This window comes from Bufo gargarizans, chromosome 1 (genome assembly GCF_014858855.1).
Source record: "Bufo gargarizans isolate SCDJY-AF-19 chromosome 1, ASM1485885v1, whole genome shotgun sequence".
Taxonomy (NCBI): Eukaryota; Metazoa; Chordata; class Amphibia; order Anura; family Bufonidae; genus Bufo; species Bufo gargarizans.
Genome location: NC_058080.1, coordinates 43,445,189 through 43,451,380, shown reverse-complemented (window position 1 = coordinate 43,451,380; position 6,192 = coordinate 43,445,189). Strand labels below are relative to the sequence as shown.

The 6,192-nt window shown below is 44.3% G+C and overlaps 1 pseudogene; it reads left to right on the top strand.

Moving 5' to 3' along the window:
* Positions 1 to 2,847: 2,847 nt before the first annotated feature.
* On the top strand, positions 2,848 to 5,274 carry LOC122924443 (annotated as a pseudogene).
* Positions 5,275 to 6,192: the final 918 nt, after the last annotated feature.

Here is a 6,192-nt window from a genome sequence, read left to right as displayed (position 1 = left end):
ATTGCTAAATTGGGAATTGTACTTCAACCCAGAACAAAAAATGTGCTTTGACGGACACTAAATATCTTGCCCAGCAACAACAGTACAGCGGTGGGTAACGAGAGATTTAGAGGGAATTAAATTTGAGGCCTAGTATTTAGGCGCTGGGTCACCGGTATGGATTTAGTGACAGAATTAGACTTGGAAATACACAGTAGCGGGTGTGTGTGAAGTTACTCTGAATGACCCTATGTGCACCTTCAATATTATATACCCTTTTTGGGATAGATTTCAAATAGCTCTGATATAGCAGGAACCACTAAATTATGAAATTGCTAAATTGGGAATTGTATTTCAACCCAGAACAAGAAATGTGCTTGAACGGACACTAAATAACTCGCCCAGCTACAGCACTAGGGACAGATTTAGCTGGATATAAATTTGAGGCCTAGTATTTAGGCGCTGGGTGACCGGTATGGATTTAGTGACAGAATTAGACTGGGATATGGCCAAAAAATGAACAGACTATTGCTGGTTAAATGCACTTGGTGTCACAGCTTCACCCTGATGTAGGCTTTAGCCAAAAAACAACCACACCATTGAGGGTTAAATGCACTTGGTCGCAGCTTGTGCTGGCGCACCACAAGACACAAAATGGCCGCCGATCACCCCAGAAAAATGAGACTGACAAACGGTCTGTGCAGCCTAAAAACAGTGAGCAATTGAGGATCAGCAGCTCAATGATCCACAGCTGCAGATCGATCAGTTAATCAAGTCCTTTGGAGGAGTTAATCTGCCTAATCTCGCCCTACTGTCGCAGCCGCAACCTCTCCCTACGCTAATCAGAGCAGAGTGACGGGCGGCGCTATGTGACTCCAGCTTAAATAGAGGCTGGGTCACATGGTGCTCTGGCCAATCACAGCCATGCCAATAGTAGGCATGGCTGTGATGGCCTCTTGGGGCAAGTAGTATGACGCTTGTTGATTGGCTGCTTTGCAGCCTTTCAAAAAGCGCCAAGAAAGCGTCACAAAAGCGCGAAGAAAGCGACGAACACCGAACCCGAACCCGGACTTTTACGAAAATGTCCGGGTTCGGGTCCGTGTCACGGACACCCCAAAATTCGGTACGAACCCGAACTATACAGTTCGAGTTCGCTCATCCCTACTGGCGAGCTCTCCATACACAGATATAGAACAGCCGGAAATAGCACAGCTGGCGATTAGCTATTTTCAGAACTCCCATAGCAGTGAAAAGATGCTGACCACACATGCACAGCTGTTCTCCCTTCAAATTGAGGGTTCCATTCTGGATTTAGGAGCGGGTCCGAGGCATAGGACCTGCACCTACCTGAGATTGATGACGTATTCTAGTGATATGCCATCAATATCCCAGATGAGCAATTTGATTCTACCAATTCAGAATACGTACAAACCCAAATATCTTGTGATTTCAGGTGACTCACAGAGATAGACCAACACATAACACTTTTCTGAATGAGACACACAAGCCAGTTCTTCTTCCAAAACGACAAGAGTGCTGAATATCCTTATATCTCACTTCCGCTATTTCCATCAGTTATACTGAGCCATAATATGTTGTGGGTCAAAAACACAGAGCAGGTGCAAACCTTTCCATTATCTCTGAGTAGGCTCCACTACTGGTTTTGGCTCACAATAACTGAAGTGGATTAGTTTTAAATATGCAAGCCAGTTTTGCTTCCAAAAGAACAAGAGAACTGAGTGGCTCAAGAGATTTCTCAGACAGATTAGCTAATTGACCTTGGGGGTGCTCTTTCTTATATGGGAGACTACCTGTAAAAGTTGTATTATAGTCCAACCAATGCTGCATTTCTGAGACACATATATGCAAATTAGCATATCTTACATCTGCTGGCATCAGATAGACTTGCATACCTTTAGGTTTCTGGGAAAGATATTCAAATTAGCTTTACTTCCAAAAAGAAATTATGAAAAATTTGCCAATTGCAGACAAAATGAATTTAAAGAAATTCGCTCAGCTCTATCCCAGATGGGAAAATCTGTTTAAGCAACTTGGGGTTATACTGTGAAGCTTAAAGGAAATGTGTCACCAAACATTTTATCTAAATATAGAAATTGACATGGACAATTAAAAATAACATCACCTAAAATTATAAAATAAATATGTGAAAACCTAAAACATGATTTAAACAATAGGTTATTTTATGATTACACATTTCCTTTAAGTGTCCCCTTCATTTTTTTTAAGCAGTGTATGAATATTGTGGCGATGTGTACAGTGTAAGTCCTGGAAGGGGTGTAAATCTCACCCAGGTTCCTCAACTGGGTGAGATAAGTAAAATTCAGGAGGATGGTGCTGGCTTCAGAAAACATAGTTGCTGGAGCTATTTCTTTTGCTGGAGTACAAGGGCTGGATTTTATTTGGACTGGGAAGGTAGGTTTGATAGTGGGAGCTTCCCAGTGTCCATGCTAAAAGGGCACAACATTGTTGCTAGGGGCAACGGACAGTAAAAAACGGACAGTAAAAAAAAGGCAAAGTGTTGCCAGGGGGCAGGTGCTGCTGAATGCTGATTTGCAATTGTGTTGGAGTTAAACGTCCGGAAGCCTGTTTGTCCGTTGAAGCTGCTGCTCATGCTATTCTGGACATTTGTGCTGTGTTGCAAGGAAATCTTGCAGTGATTTATAGGGCCAGAAGTCCCAGTAAAGAGACTAATCTGTGGAGAATTTTTTTTTTTTTTTCTGGTGGTCACTAGTTGCTACAGGACTGTCTGTTATCATAGGTCTTATAAATGAATATGTCAGGCGGTTGTGGTGGATAAAACAGCAGGAAGAGATAGCCACACTGATTGGTTACACACAAAGTGAACTAATGTGGTTTGATACAGAGCGGGAAGCTGTGGAGGCACAACTGCAGTTGTGCAGGGGGTCTTCGACGCTGAGGGTACACTTTGTGAAGGTCCAGGGTGTCAGTGATGTGGCTGGAGAATCAGAGGAACAGTCTTCAAAGTGTGTGACTCGCAGTCTGGAAAAAGACGGGATTAAAGGCCATGGCGTTTCCCATAGCAACCAGAACTCTGAGGAGTCTGCATGTGATAGTGACACCAGGAACCAAGGGCTGGAGGTTTCTAAGATCCAGGAGAAGGATGATGACCTCAGGGAAAATTTACCTGGAGCACCCTCATCTCCGAGTGTAGAGCCTGTGATATCAGTGGGTAAGAGCGTTCCTGTAATTGCTTGTGTAGCAGACAAAGTGAGCAGGGCTCTAGAAGTTGGGCATGGACTAAAGACTGAGTCCCATGGGCAGTCTGGTCCCGGCTAGGTCTTCCCACCGAGGAGACCGGGGATGCTCCAGTGCTGGAGGTGCCGTGAATGGGGACACATTGCTGCCCATTGCCCTTTTACCTCAGAAGCCCTGAACTGTGGTGTGAGCCGGCAGAAGTTGCTATCTGCCAAGTCGGTAGGTGTTAAGACACAGAGCCAGGTGAACCTGGTACATTCAAGCTTGGTAGATGGGGACTATGTCCTAGACAAAATGTAAAGTGTGCTGGACATTCATGGGGATAGCAAGGACTATCCTGTGGCTCTCACTAAGTGTGAGACTCCAGTGGGAACTGGGACTTATGTACTTGGAGTTGCAAATACGCTCATGCATGGTGTAGTGTTGGGCCGTGATTTCCCCTTGTTCTGGGGGTTGTGGAAAATTGAGACACTTCTGCAGCAAGTGACAAAACTTCTGCAGAACTTGGGCCTATCTCTTTAAATGAAGGTGTGAAGGAGATGACCATTGAAAACAATGGGGCAGATAAGGTGCAAAGTGAATTGTCAGATACAAGAGGTAACTTTGGGATGGCTAAACTCAGGGATTCTATACTAACCCGTGTAAGAGGAGGCCGGATAGTGAAACCTCAGGTTGACAGAACTGTTGTAAAATCTGAAGCAGATGTGGTTACTGAGAAAAGGCCTAATGAAAATGTGAAGTTATGTGAAATATATAATTGTGATGATGATGATGATGACACCCTTGTTCCTTTGCAGGCTGTTATCGAGGAAGAAGCTCCCCCTGCTGATAAAAATGTATATAATTTGACAATGCTGATTGTTAATGTTAGTAGCACACAGCTGAGGGAACCCACTGTAATAAATGTGCAGGAAAGTGTGACAGTGTTAGAGGGTGTACCACACATACCAGGTGCAGATAAGCAGTCTCCACAGTGTTTTATGGGTAGTGAGCCTAGCTGCAGTGTTGATGAAGATGTTGTAACATGCAACGCGAACCAGGCAAATGAAAGAGAGCCTGAACAGGTTCAGGACATGAACCTGATTAAGCGGGAAGAAGTCAGTATAGTGTCTGAGAACTATACCCAGGCAGTGGAAGACTTCCTGGCTGGTCTGACCATCCTGAAGGAGCATGCAGAAAAAACATGCCCATGCTGAAGCAGAGGCTCGTCAAAGTGAGACCAAAGCTCCCTTCTTGGCACGCTCTCCAGCAGAGGCCCTTAAAGTAAAGACTGAATTAGAAAGGCTTAACAAACAGCTGCACACTGGAAGCAGAGCTTGAAGATGAAAATAAGCAAAGTTCATTGGCTGTAGCATCTAGAAAGAAGCTCAAGATGGATCTAAAAGAGTTATGGGGACAAATTAACTCTGCAAATCAAAATAGAGAAGAAGTCATCAAGCAACTGCGTAAAGTGCAGGCGCAAATGAAGGATTACCAGAGAGAGTTGGAAGACACTAGAGCATCCAGGGATGATATGTTAAGTTAGTCTAAAGAAAATGAAAAGAAACTTAAAAATCTGGAGGTGGAGATGATCCATATGCAGGAGGAGCTTGCTGCGGCAGAGCGGGCCAAAAGGCAAGCCCAACAGCGTAATACTGAACTAACCAACGACAGACTAAGAAAAGCTACTCTCCAGATTGACCAGATGAATGCTGATCTGAAGGCAGAACGTAGCTAATGCTCAGAAGAATACTAATGCCAGTCAGCAATTGAAGTGACAAAACAAGGAGTTAAAAAAAATGCAAATTGGAAGACTCTATTGAAACCAAAGTTCAAAGCATCCATCACGGCCTTGGAAGCAAGGTTCGCACACTGGAGGAACAGCTTGATACTAAAACAAAAGAAAGACAGGTAGCAAATAAACAAGTCCTTTGCTCAGAGAAAAAGCTGAAGGTTGTGCTAATGCAACTGGAAAATGAAAGACACAGTGCTGAACAGTATAAAGACCAGGCAGAGAAAAATAATAATGTTCGTATGGAACAGTTGAAGCACCAGGTAGAAGAGGCCAAGAAGTCCTAGCTAGGACTTGTTGAGAATGGGTCTTAAGATAGTGGCCCTGTGGTGCCGGCCGAAACAGAAGATGGAAGAAGTTTCTGCTGAACAATTTGAAAGGGCTGATGCGCAGGCCAGGAGACTCATGGCAGTGAGTACCTGGGACCTGGTCATGAAAGACATCTCCGTCACCATCAGTGCCTACCAGGAAGTCAGCAGCCTTCTGGTGGTGAAGTACAGTGAGGTGGATGACCAATATGCAGATGCTGTCTACTACTGTGGGATGGCTCTCCTGGAGCTTGCAAGAAGGGAGAACAATGTCCTGGGTGACCCTCTGGAAGGAATGCCAGAAGAGGAAGATAAAGAGTCTGATAAGGACCCCAATATCCCCAGTGCCTCTAACCTCAATAAGAAAGGAAAGGAGGAATTAAGAGTGCAGATATATGATGCAATGTCTGAGAAGGATGAGATGAGAAGGCTACCAAAGAGAATGGAGACTCCAAAGAGACAAAGGCTGAAGAAGCTAAGGCCAATGAGTTGGAGTGGGATGAATCCTCAGATGCTGTAGAGCCAAAAGAAGAGGCTGAAGGAGAGTCGGCCGAAGTGGAAAAAGCCACTGAAGAGGCAGAGGACTCTGAAACTACCGCCAAATCTGAGAAAACCACTGCTGAAGAGAAGGAAGAACATGGAAATGGAACTTCTGATCGTTCTAGAATTAGCAAATCTGAAAGTAGAGATGCTGAAAGAACTGTCGTTATGGATAAATTAAAGGTAGAGCCTGTCGTTGGTAAAGAAAAAAGAAAGATGCAATCTTTTGAGGACATAGAGAGACAAAGAGAGAGAGATCAAAAAGTGCTAGAGTGCAACATCGTCGCTCGTGAAAGAGTAGAAAGATAGTGTCTGGCCATTAGATAGGCACCGGAGGCCTTTAGGTATTATCTACTA